Here is a 12,545-nt window from a genome sequence, read left to right as displayed (position 1 = left end):
GGGGAGGGGGCTGATCCCATTCCTTCTTCCCCCACCGGGGGGGGGGGGGGAGGCTATTCCTAGCTCTCGGAGGCAAGCCCCACGGGAGAAGAAATAAAAAATAGAGGGAGAGAGAAACATTTTGGGCATTTCGGGAATGAATTTCCATAGAAGTTCAAGAGGGAGAGTAAGCCGGCGAAAGAAAGAGATGGAAGCCCGCTGCTGTGCTGCTGCTGCCGTCTCCAACTCTATGTAGGGCTGATCTCCTCTCTAGGGCTGGATGCAGCCCTAACACAGGGACATGGTTTTTATATTTTATTTTATGTTCTTGGAGTTGTATGAACTTATTGTTTTTAATGGAATCTTCTTTTGAATCATATTTAATTTATGTGATTTTAAGTATGATGTTCGTACAACTGTTCTTCATGATCACTAGGTAAATATAAGATAGTCCATGCTTAGGGAAGATGCGATGTGCTACCACCTTAGATTAGGGTAGACATTTCATGCCAACCGAAGATGGATTATGCCCAAATTACTTTTGTGAATTTTTATTTAAATGCTTATTAGGCTTGTAGCCAATTTGCATGTTTATCCAAGAATAAATTAAAATATAAATAACCCTTGTTCCGATGTTAGTGGTGAATTCCTTGCCCTAGGTTCTCCCAAATTGATATCATTTTAATTGCATTTTTTTTATTCAATTGCTTAGCTAATAGTCTTCACAAATTCATCATTTTAAATATTTTTATTTTTAAGAAAAATAACTATACCCCAATCCCTGTGGATCGATACCCGTAATCACTATCCTGCTAGATACGTGCTATTGCGTGGTCTTTAAAGTTGACTATCAGTAGTCAAAGCATTGGCTTGTTCATGATGAATTGCATTTAGTTGATTTTCTTGAGCCATGTATTGTCCCCTAGGATTACTTAGTGGTTGGCTTGGAAGCTTTCCTTCCTCTCGCTTGTTTAGTGCATTAGCTAGTTGACCCATTTGGGATTCTAGCTTGGCATTGATTGCGTGTGAGAGTGCACCAATTGTGTAATGGTTTCCAAACCTTGAAGGGCGTTCAACACTTTCTCCTCAAAGGCTGTGTTTCTTTGGGGTGGAGGAGGAGTGTGTTGAAATTGAATTGAGGGACGGTAGGGATGAATATTTTGTGGGGTTTGAAAATTCTGAGGATTTTGAAAATTTTGGGAATAGGGTTGGGCTGTGTTTGAAGCTTGCTGCTTCCAAGAAAAGTTTGGATGATTTCGCCATCCCGGGTTATATGTATTGGAAAATGGGTCATTACCCGGTCTAGGCTGTGTTTGAGCAGCATTGATGTGTTCTTGCACGAGTTCGGGGAATGGGGCGCTGAAGGGCACTCATGAATAGGGTGGGATGGGCTAGAACAAATAGTACACACTTGTGCTTGGGAAGAGTTCATGTAATGCCCACCTATCATCAGTTGGTCAATCTTATGGGACAATGCATCTATCTTGCTAGACAGGTCCATAGAATGACTTATTTCACAAATGGTCCCTTTTCTTTGAGAATTCGGGGATGCTCGACGAGAACATGAAGCATGGTGGAGGGAGTTTTCATTAAGATTTTCAAATAGTTGCCATGCTTCATGCTCATTTCGAAGCATGAAAGTCCCCCCGCATGCAGCATCGATCATCTGACGGTTTCGTTCCGTCAAACCGTCATAGAAACATTGCACTAGCTGCCACTTAGGTATTTGATGATGAGGGCATTTACGGATTAGGTCCCGAAATCTCTCCCAAGCTTCATGAAATTCTTCTCCCTCGGTTTGGGAGAAGCTTGTAATGACACGTCTAAACTGGTTCGTTCTTCCTATAGGAAAGTATTTTTTAAGAAATTCTTGTTGCATTTGATCTCAAGAACGAATTGAGTTAGCTTCTAAAGAATTCAGCCATTGTTTGGCTCTATCTTTAAGGGAGAAGGGGAATAACCTAAGTTTCAGGGCATCATCAGTGAAGTTCTGAATCTTGACAGTGGTGCAAATCTCAAGAAATTCATCTAAATGTTTGTATGGGTCTTCGTTGGTGAGCCCATAAAAAGATGGGAGCATTTGGATCACACTAGACTTTATTTCATATTGTACAGCTGCTACCTCAGGTAATCGAATGCAAGATGGGAAAGTGTAAATAGTGGGAGTAAAGTACTCCCTCAGAAGTTTGGGTTGTTCTTCAGCCATCTTAAGAGGTGGGGATGATCCTAATGTTTTGATCTTAGCTCGAATGTTCCTAAGGGTTCGTTCTATTTCAGGGTCAAAAGGTAATAGGTTTTGTACTCTAGAACGACTACCGTGCATACACTAGTACTCGATCAATCAAGCATGCAAAGAGAGAAAAGCATATCAATCCTAGTCTTTGTCCTAAAATCACTAGACAGCTCCTAACTGGTTTGAAGAGGGCACCTAAGCCTCCAATCCGGTCTAATGAACCGAGTTGACCAGGTAAGCTCCCAGGTAAGTGGAGGGGTCACGATGCGTTCGCAAAGGTCCCACTTAAAACCCACTTGCCTCGAACAGATGAACTGTCTCCCTTATAGGGACAAAGCTTGCCTAGACATCAACTAAGCCACAGAGCGAAATTGGTGCAACCTTCGGTGATCTTCGTCCTATTGAGCTCGAATGTCCTTAGGAGCCAACGTCTAATTGATTTTAATTAAAGTGACACTATGTGAGATTGAGTTCACCTAAGTTGGGCAAGAGTCCGGTGATGAAATCCGGCTCTTATCTTGTTGGGGTGATTGCCCTTACTATGTGCAAATTGATTTGTGTATGTGTATCAAGCATGCATTCACAATTTTGCTATAATTAAAATCAAACAATCACCACAAAATTTCAAGCCAATAATTAATTTAAACAAGAAAAGTTTAGAGGTTACCAAAGAGAATTTCCCCAGCAATTTATTTTTTTTTTTTTTTTGCAAACCTCTACAGCATTTCTTTTCCGGCAGTTCTCCTTTTGATCATCCCAGATTTTTTTTTTCGATTCCTGATAAAAAAATAAATAAATAAATAAAAATTAGTAAGGGAGAGAAAGAAGATAAGAAAAGTAACAATAATAGAAATTTTTTTTTAATTTTTTTTTAATTTTTTAAATAATTTTTTTTAATAAGAAAAATAACTATGCTAGCAATCCCCGGCAACGGCGCCAAAAATTGATCGGTTATTTCAATTTTGAAAATAAACCACGTAATAGCACGTATCCTGTAGGACAGTGATTACGGGTGTCGGTCCACAGGGATTGGAGACAAGTTATTTTTCCTAATTAAATAATTACTTCAAAGGGGATAAGCTAGAGTAAATGATAAAAACTAAGAATTAATATGGGTGTAGTAGTATGAATTATCTATGGAGAGAGGTGTTTAGGGTTAGATTCCACCGATAGATTTATATCCGTGACGCTTTCAATGATTGAGTTGTATGTAAGACTTGACTGCTTCCGACTACAAGCCAAAGCAATCACAAAAGAAAATTATAACTAATTCCCAGCATGAATCATCTAAGTCTAGCACAAACCATCTACTCTAACGATAAGCATGACCTGTCTAACCTAGCATGATGCATCTGATCATTAAGTCATTAAACATGAAATCGATGTCACATGAATATCTCCTCCAAACCACAGGTGTTGGATTCGATGAAATAGATCAATCTATGTAAAATATTTTATGCAAGATAAATGATTCACATAAATTGGATAAATCATAAGATCAATTGATAAATTCTTCATCATGCAACCATCTTACAATACAAACTCAAATCAATAAAAATGAAACGAATACTCCTCTATGGCTTCATCAAACCCCTAAACCGAGGCTTAGCTGCTCATGGTGGCCGGAAGTCCTCCCATTTTCATAAAAAAATTGCTCTTCACTCCCTTCCGCTCCCAGCCTCTCTCTCTTCTCTCTTTTTTTTATTTTATTTCTTCATCTCCCTCTCGGCTTTCTTCTTCTTTTCACTGAAACAGGGGGTCTCCCCTGTTTTTCTGTTGAACCGAGCTCCCCCCCAGCTCCTCCTTGCTGCTACCGAACGCCCTCTTTTTATAGCCGTCCGGCGCACGCGGAGAGAAGGAAGAGCGGATCACGGCAGCTGATTTTGCGGCGTGGTGCCGGGAGGCAGATGAAGGGCCGGATCACAGGCTGGGGATTCCAGAATGGAGTTGACACGTGATGCTTACGGATGCAAAAGATCTCAAATTCGGAAGGGGGCTGGGATCATGCTTGCAGTCGGACGGAAGGAGTTGGATGGCCGTGGGATTGGATCATCCGGGATGCTGGCTGAAGGAGAAACGGGCGCGTTGGGAGGAGCCGAAGGAGAAGGTGGCCGGATCCGTGGCGTGATATGCTGGGAGCCTGTCTTGGATGATCGGAACGGCAGCGCGGAGGCGGGGATGCAGGCGGAGGAACGGGAGGCTGGTTGCACGCACGGTGATCGCGGAGGGGCTGGTCGCCGACTGCACCGCGTGGAGGATCTGCATCGCTGGCGGGATTGACGGGAGGAACTGGCTGCACGCATGGTGATCACGTGGTTGGGAAGCTGGGAAGGATAGATAGCGGGAGGAATAAACAGCGGGATAGCGGGAGGAAGAAGATAAACAGTGGGTTTTTTTTATTATTTATTTATTTATTTATTTATTTATTTTTTATTGATTTATATATATATATTTTTAAAACACTGTTCATATGAACAGTGTTTTCACGGGACACTGTTCATATGAACAGTGAATCTAGTAATTCTTCCCGAAATTATTTTTATTAATTTTATTATTTTATTTTATTATATATATATATTTTAAATTATAAATTTTATATGAAGGCACGCAAGGCATTGGTTGGGAATTGACTTTGGGTTTGAGGTGGGTCATGATCGTTGATTTGCTTGAACTTGTTCTTGAGCCCAATGTCATTTTATTCTTACTAAACCGCTTCAGATTGAACTCAACCAGATCAGACCGTGACTTAATAAAAGGGTTAATCAAATATTTTTCCATACAATTATAACTTTCAATCTAACCAGGACCAAAGCCCATTGAATTATACCCTTAGCTTGATTGCAACTCCATCAGGTTAATAATTCAGGTCAACACAATCTCCTCCTTTTATGTTTTCTTGTAGTTTTCATGAAAGATCGCAACCGGAAGAGAGACAAGTTCAGAGTCGGTTTTAAGAAAAGAATTATTTACTTCTTACCATAATTTAAATTTATTTCATTGTTTATTCAATTTCATGGTAAAATATGTATTTATCAGTTTAAGAACATTGATAAGTGCTATGAAAAGATAACTAAATTATAAATTATTCAGCACTTATCAAGCACTCCGTACGGTATTTTTCACCTGAGAGCCTCCACCTTTGAGCTTCCTCAAAGTCAACTTCGATGGGTCTGTCTTGGACAGAGGTACAAGAGGAGGTGCAGGTTTTGTTATTCGAGACCTGTACGCCAAGGTTGTGGATGCAGGTGGCTGTCAGCTATTCAACATCTCGGTTTCCGATGTGGAGCTGAGGGCTGCTTAGGCGGGCCTTCATCATGCCCGGTGCAATTTACGAGCCAACTGTATTATCCTGGAGGGTGACTCGGCCACAGTTATCAGTTGGATCCAGGAGGGCCCAAGGGGTAACGGCTGCGACCACCCACTGCTCCAAGACATCTAGGCTATGTTGAGGGACAGAGGGGCCTTCCAGGCCAAGTATGTTTTCTGAGAAGCCAATAGGGTTGCGGATTGTGTGGCTACTTATATGGCTAGTTATTTCGGTAGTACCTTATGGGCTGGATATGGGGAGTTGTCTTGGGCACTCCGAGACATTTTATTTTCCGACTTTATTGGTGCATCCGTACTCGTCAGATATGATCTACCCGCTTTAGCCAAAAAAAAATCCAAAATTACAAAAAGAAGGAGAAGGTAATATTTTTATTAATAACATTTTAAAAAATTAATAATAATTTGGAAAAATTATAGGGTCACCTTCTTAATTTAGGATCGATCCAAAAATATCTCTACGGCTTTAAGAAGTTCTAAATAGACTCTCCAAGTTTCGAAATTGCTCCAAACTTCATCTCTGTTAATAGAATGTGACTATCGTGTAATAGCATGAAATTATACTATGACCAAAATACCCTTCGTATCGGAAGTCTTGCTCTCTGCCACATGTGTCAAGTATGTGATGTGGCCCAGCAGTCGGCTCAGGTCCAATAAAATTTTGGGTCCTTACAAAGAGCCTTCAGATGGATGAGAGAAAGAGTGTGAGGAGTCGTGTCGGCGTGTGTTTAGTTGATATCGGTCTTAAGTTGTTACAATAGATATCAGAGCAGATCTGACCTATGACCTATGTAGACTAAGGAACACTACAACACATAAGGAACACTACAACACATAAGGAACACTGCAGCACATACTCATTAAGGCTAACCATGGGCCGATTGTGGTGATTGTGATTAGATTTGAATGAATTTAGACCCTTAGCCTAATGAGCACATCAAGGCTTAAACGGAGGAGTATGTGAGGATCCGTATATTTAACCCATATTAGTTATATACCGGAAAGATCTTAGATACTTATACAGGACTAAGGAACTCAAAAAATACCTTTCAGCCAGTTTTTTTGGATTAGGTATTAGGCTGTTATGAAAAGGCTACGTGGCACTTTTTTTTTCTTCTAACATGTAAAAGTTTTAAAATTTTAGATGTTTAGATATTAGGTTGCTATAAAATTTAGGAAAGGATCGACGTAAGTCATGAGGCTAGCTAGGCGAAATAATTTAACTTTTATTGATTGGAACGCAATTCCATGCATCTAAGTAATCTGACAATATTCCAATCACCACTATCTACATGGTCATATCTTGCTTCTTCAAGAGTCATGACCATGTAGAAATGATTTTGCAGCAACCTGAAATTTTATATCTCCCCTTCATTCCCAATATGATTTCCAGCAACTTCTATCTTTCTGAGAAACATTTGCTGTTTATTATGTTTGCTAGTTATCTCTCTTGTTTGCTAATCTCAATTGTTTCTAAACATTGTGGCAATGACCAAAAAAGACAGTATTTCCTAAAAGCAGAAAACTTTCAAAAATCCTACAGACCACATTAAGTTCTTCAATCCTCTCAAATTTAGAATGGTCCCAAAATTTATAGAATATTCAAATTGAAGCATGCAAATTTATCTCTTTGTAATCACAAATTTCACCATTATTATACAACATAGAGCAATCCAATTACAAGGATCCGAGGGGCCTTTGCTGTTGCTGACAACTTTATTTGCTCTCTCCTTACCCTATATTAAAGCTGCTTGAGGAGTACTAACAGATAACTTTATTCACTCCTTCCTTGCCCTCCATTAAACTAATTGAGCAGCAGCAACTTAGATTCTTAGTACATGACTTAAGTAGCATGTTCATCGATGAGCTATTAGATGTTGAGATATCTATAAAGAACAACATCTGTGGTGATAAAAGAGACAGATTAGTTTACAATCAGCTCCAAGTCAGCTCTTTCCGGTGGCCTCGGAGTATGGCGATCATTAGCACCTGATCCTGGATAGTCATTGATCTCCAAATCCATCCTTTCATCCCTGATATCTTCCAATGTGTCCTTGTTGATGATCTGTGTTCATTGCCAAGAGTTAATGCTGTTTCTACAAGAGATGGAAAGAAAAATAGAGGACTATAAAAGCCAAGGCTTTCAATCTCCTGAACCTTTTTTTTTTTTTCTTAACGAATGTGAAAATTTGAAGTTTTGAACCACTAGTTTAAGAAATCAGTGGCTTCGATTGCAGAACTCTTCTAAGAGAACAGGAGACGAATTTGTAGAAATCAGACGAAAAGGGAAAAAACATCATGAGCAGAAGTCTAATTCAAGTGGGAATGATGATACCAAAAAAAAAAGAAGAATAGTTCCAGCTGAGTATACACTATTCTAGAGCTAGGAATGACATTGTAATTCATCTAGAGATTGAAGGAATTCCATAATCGCTAGATACCGATCTTTCTTCTAGCAGAGGATATACAAAACAATGAAAAGTTTCAGATATCTCAGAATTTTGACTAACAGGCGATCTACATCGAAGCAAGAACAGATGTTGCATGACAAATGAGTTTTATGAAAGAGTGATAGAAGTAATACACTAGTAATCTGTTGAAAATCAACTCATAGGAATTTTGATCGAGTTGCATGCATTACCCGAGCGGTTTCGCTAAGAGCCCCATGGTTTCCAGTTTCCTCCATCTTTCTTTGAGCCCCTGCAGCAATGGAAGCTGATAAAATATAAAGAAGAACACGAAGGTGCTTTTCCTACGAGAAAGATCAGGTAAACAGACGGCATACTTGTCGAGGGGACTGCATGGGAGGAATCAATTAGATGAGAGAAAGCCAATAGAATCACCAGTCCATGGAGTGATGATAGTTTTTCCATCTCTGCCGAGGTCTCTATGCAGGTGTTGCTATCACTTGTGCTATGCCTTCAGCAGAAGAATGGGGTCTGTCTCCTTGTATGCAGTCCCATATGATGGACTCCACCTCGTCATCTGGGTCACCTTTCCAAGGGTGAGAAGCTTTGGAAGTACCCTATCCTTTCTCAGCAGCCTAGTTACCTAACACTCTACTTTTTTAGTGCTACACAAGAAACAAGCCTTATCTCCTCTCCAACATTACATACTCTAGAATAACAATACCACCAATGGCTATCTTATAGAAAGGAGAAAATAACTCTAGGAGATTATCTCGGACACAAGATATCTTGGGATTGGTTGGTGGAGAGATGCAACTGGGGATAAATTGATTAATATTCTTCGAAGAAAGTGGGAAGAGATGCAAGATCTAGGAAGAAGGGCGTCTACCAGCTTGAAAGTGGAATGTGAGATAAAAGTGGTGATGAATTGCTGGCGTTTTGAGCCGCTGAGAAGTCTCCACTAATTGGTTCAAGTCTATAGGTTTGGATGGATGTTACAAAGAGAAGCATGAAAATATGAAGCCATGAGGGAATGTGGTGGGATTCTAGTTTCCCCTCAATTTCCAAAGATGATAAGTTGCCTTCAAATTGAGTAATATTTAGAGTTTTTTTTTCCGAGAAAAAATAGAATATAGAGTTACGGAATACAGTGTTGTGAATAACCAAATACTTTTACATGAGGCCCCTGCCAAGTACTTAAGACAATAATCCTCTATAGCATCCAAGGTCTTAATGCAAAATCAACTTTATTTATAGAGAGGGTGCGAGCTATTTAGTCTCAATCAAGTATGCGACAATCTTCGATCAATTGCTAGTAGAAAATTTGTGGTTGTCTTTGACTTTCTAACCAAGGAATTAGTGGTAAATTGGGTTGGTGGTGGTGAGTCATGATCAATCGCATGCTTGTTTGATTTAAAATATACGGGACATTGCAATATCAAAATCATTCCTATAATAGTCATCAAAAAGTGATAATCCTACATTATGAAATGTAAGATCGGACCTGCTGCTATTACGCAAACAAGGCAATGGCCCGATGGTTGCACTCCTTGGTTGAGAAGAGGTTCTGCATTTGAATCTTCAAGCTATTCTTATATAGCACATGTAATTCTTCCTTTATTTCTGAAATATGATAGGCGGCACCCTCCACGGTTATCCTTAAACATTCAATCATGCTACAGTATTTGGAATACACGACCTTGCTGAATGTTAAGGACAACCTTTCATAGGGTCTAACCTTCATCTAACCTCATTTGTAGAAAAACGTTTGTGCTAGATCTTCTTGAATGGGGTATGGGTCTATGTTCCATAACTAGCAAGATGGTAGGTTTATAATTTGACATTTCTATCAGACATAAGTAATTTCTGGATTAATGCTGAGCCTTAATCAAAGTCATCTCTAATTTTTTTCTTTTGTATGTATGAAGTGATTATGAGAGACAACAACCAATATAAAGAAATCTTACTTATAATTTAACCACTCTCTTTATAACTTTTTCTATGTTTTCTCTATCCCATTAGACAAAAAAATTCTTAATTTATTTCCTTCCCCCCGAATTGATCTACTTTTTTTCTCCTAAGCTGGCGCAGGGGAAGCAGGTCGAGGCGAGCATGTCGCCTTCGAAGAAGGATGGAACGGGACGAGCAAGCACATTGCTCTCTTGTGATCACACCAAAAGAAAATTTGTGGAATAATTTGATAACTCAAAACTTCAATGAATCCAATACAAGGGAGTGGGGCCTTTATATAATAAAGGCGAGCCACACATAAGTAGAAAGACAAGAAAAATAAAGAAAAATTTTAGAAAAATAATTCTAGAAATGCTGAAAAGATTCAATGGATTCGCTGAAGCAAAATTTTAGAGCAATAATTCTAAAAAGATGCTAAAAAGATTCAATGGGTTGGTTGGCTTTTTCTTCTTTGGCTGGATTCTCCAAACAAGGTACGGCTGAGATCGTGGATAGAAGATTAGGAGTGGATGCCTTGGTTGGCCTTTTCTTCTTTGGCTGGATTCTCCAATTAGGTGCGGCTGAGATCACAGATAGGACATTTGGAGTGGACGCCTTGGTTGGCCTTTTCTTCTTTGGCTGAATTCTTCAAACTAGGTGCGGCTTAGATCATGGGTAGAAGATTTGGAGTGGACACCTGCATCAGGGCCTCCCTCCTATGAAGAACTCGACCCCGAGTTTAATTGAGTGATGTTTGATTCGTGGTACTCGTATAAGTCCTTCACATTAAATGTTCGGGAGATATGGAAATCATTAGGAAGGTCTACAACGTAGGCATTGTCGTTGATTTTGCGGAGAACTTTGTAGGGTCCAGTCTTCTTTGGCTTCATCTTGTTGTAGGTGCCCACTGGAAAGCGTTCTTTTCGTAGGTGTGCCATGACGAGATCACCTTTATTAAAAGTTTTGATTCGTCGATGCTGATCTGCATCGTGCTTGTATTTGGCGTTTGCCTCCTTGATCTTTTCCTTCACTTCGGAGTGCATGGCGGAGAGCTTTTCAATCATGCGATCAGTGGAGATGTTCATCCCTGGGAGCTTTGGGAGGAGAACCAAATCAAGAGTATGACTCGGCGTGCGACCGTACACGATTTCAAAAGAAGTCTTTTCGGTCAATCTGTTGAGCATGTTGTTGTATGCGAACTCTACTTGGAATAGTGCTAGGTTCCACTGCTTTGGCCTCTTTCCTGCAATACAATGGAGCATGTTACCCAAGGTTCGGTTGGTTGCCTCCGTTTGACCGTCCGTCTATGGGTGGCATGTGCTGCTGTACTAGAGGGTGGTGTCGAGCTGTCGCTATAGTGTCCTCCAAAAATGGCTGAGAAACTTGCTATCTTGATTAGACATGATTGTTTTTGGAATTCCGTGCAGGCGAACAACTTCACAGAATAAGAGGTTGGCAATATTAACTGCATCTGCCGTCTTCTTGCATGGGATGAAATGACCCATCTTAGAGAATTTGTTGACGACGACGAAGATGGAGTCTATGCCTCTTTGGGTTCTTGGTAGTTCCAGGACCAAGTCTATGGATATATCTTCCCACGGGACGGAAAACGGGGTGTAGAGCCCCACATTTTGTGACTGGCCCTTTGATGTTTGGCAGATGTAGCAGTGGCGCATGAAATTGCCGACGTTCTTCCTAAGCTAGGGCCAGTAGTACTTTTCTTCCACGAGGGTGCTGGATTTGTCTTGGCCAAGGTGACCACTGAGACCTCCGCAATTTAGCTCTCGAATGAGATGCTCTCGAAGTGAACTTTAGAGAATACAGAGTTGGTTGCCTTTGAAGAGGTAGCCCTCTTCGATGTGGAAGCCGCCTTCCCCCGTTTGTTTGATTTGCACTTTTTCTAGATCTCCTAGAAGTCTTCATCCTCGGCATAGAGGTCTTTAAGGAAGTTGAAGCCTACAACCTCAGTTTGCATGGTGACCAGCAGGTCGGCCCTTCGACTAAGAGTGTCAGCAACTTTGTTCAGGTGCCCTGCCTTATGTTTGATAACATAAGTGAACTTCTAGAGTGTGGCAATCCATCAGGCATGCATCCGATTGGTGTTCTTCGAGCTATCGAGCAACTTGAGGGCTTGGTGGTCGGTATGTAGTAGGAACTCCCTCTGGAAGAGGTAGTGCTCCCAATGCTTCAAGGCTCGGACCACCGCGTACAGCTCGAGTTCGTAATTGGACCACTTCTTTCTTGTTTCACTAAGCTTTTCACTATAGAAGGCCATGGGTCTCGATTCTCGGGAAAGGACTGCGCCAATGCCTACTCCAGAGGCATCGCAATGCTGCTGAAATTGCGCACGAATCACTGATAGAAGGTTGCTAAGCCATGGAAGCTCCGCATCTTTGTTGCATTCTTTGGGGTAGGCCATTCTCGGATGGCTCGCACCTTCTCGTCGTCGATGCAGATGCCATTGCTGCTCACAATATAGCCCAAGAACACCAAGCTAGATATCATGAAGCTGCATTTTTTGAGGTTGCGGAAAAGTTGGATTTCTCGGAGTGCGGAGAAGACTTGCCGTAGGTGCTCGAGATGGTCCTCTTTCGTCTGGCTATACATAAGGATGCCGTCAAAATAAACAACCAGAAACTTGCTAAAGAAGG

The 12,545-nt window shown here is 40.8% G+C and overlaps 1 non-coding gene across 1 annotated transcript; it reads left to right on the top strand.

Moving 5' to 3' along the window:
• The first annotated feature begins 1,703 nt into the window (after positions 1 to 1,703).
• LOC120111804 lies at positions 1,704 to 1,809 on the top strand. The gene has a single exon (XR_005513200.1). It is a non-coding gene; the product is annotated as a small nucleolar RNA R71 (small nucleolar RNA).
• The last annotated feature ends 10,736 nt before the right edge of the window (positions 1,810 to 12,545 follow it).

Source organism: Phoenix dactylifera, chromosome 8, assembly GCF_009389715.1.
Source record: "Phoenix dactylifera cultivar Barhee BC4 chromosome 8, palm_55x_up_171113_PBpolish2nd_filt_p, whole genome shotgun sequence".
NCBI classification, from domain to species: Eukaryota; Viridiplantae; Streptophyta; class Magnoliopsida; order Arecales; family Arecaceae; genus Phoenix; species Phoenix dactylifera.
This window is presented reverse-complemented; position numbering and strand designations above follow the sequence as displayed.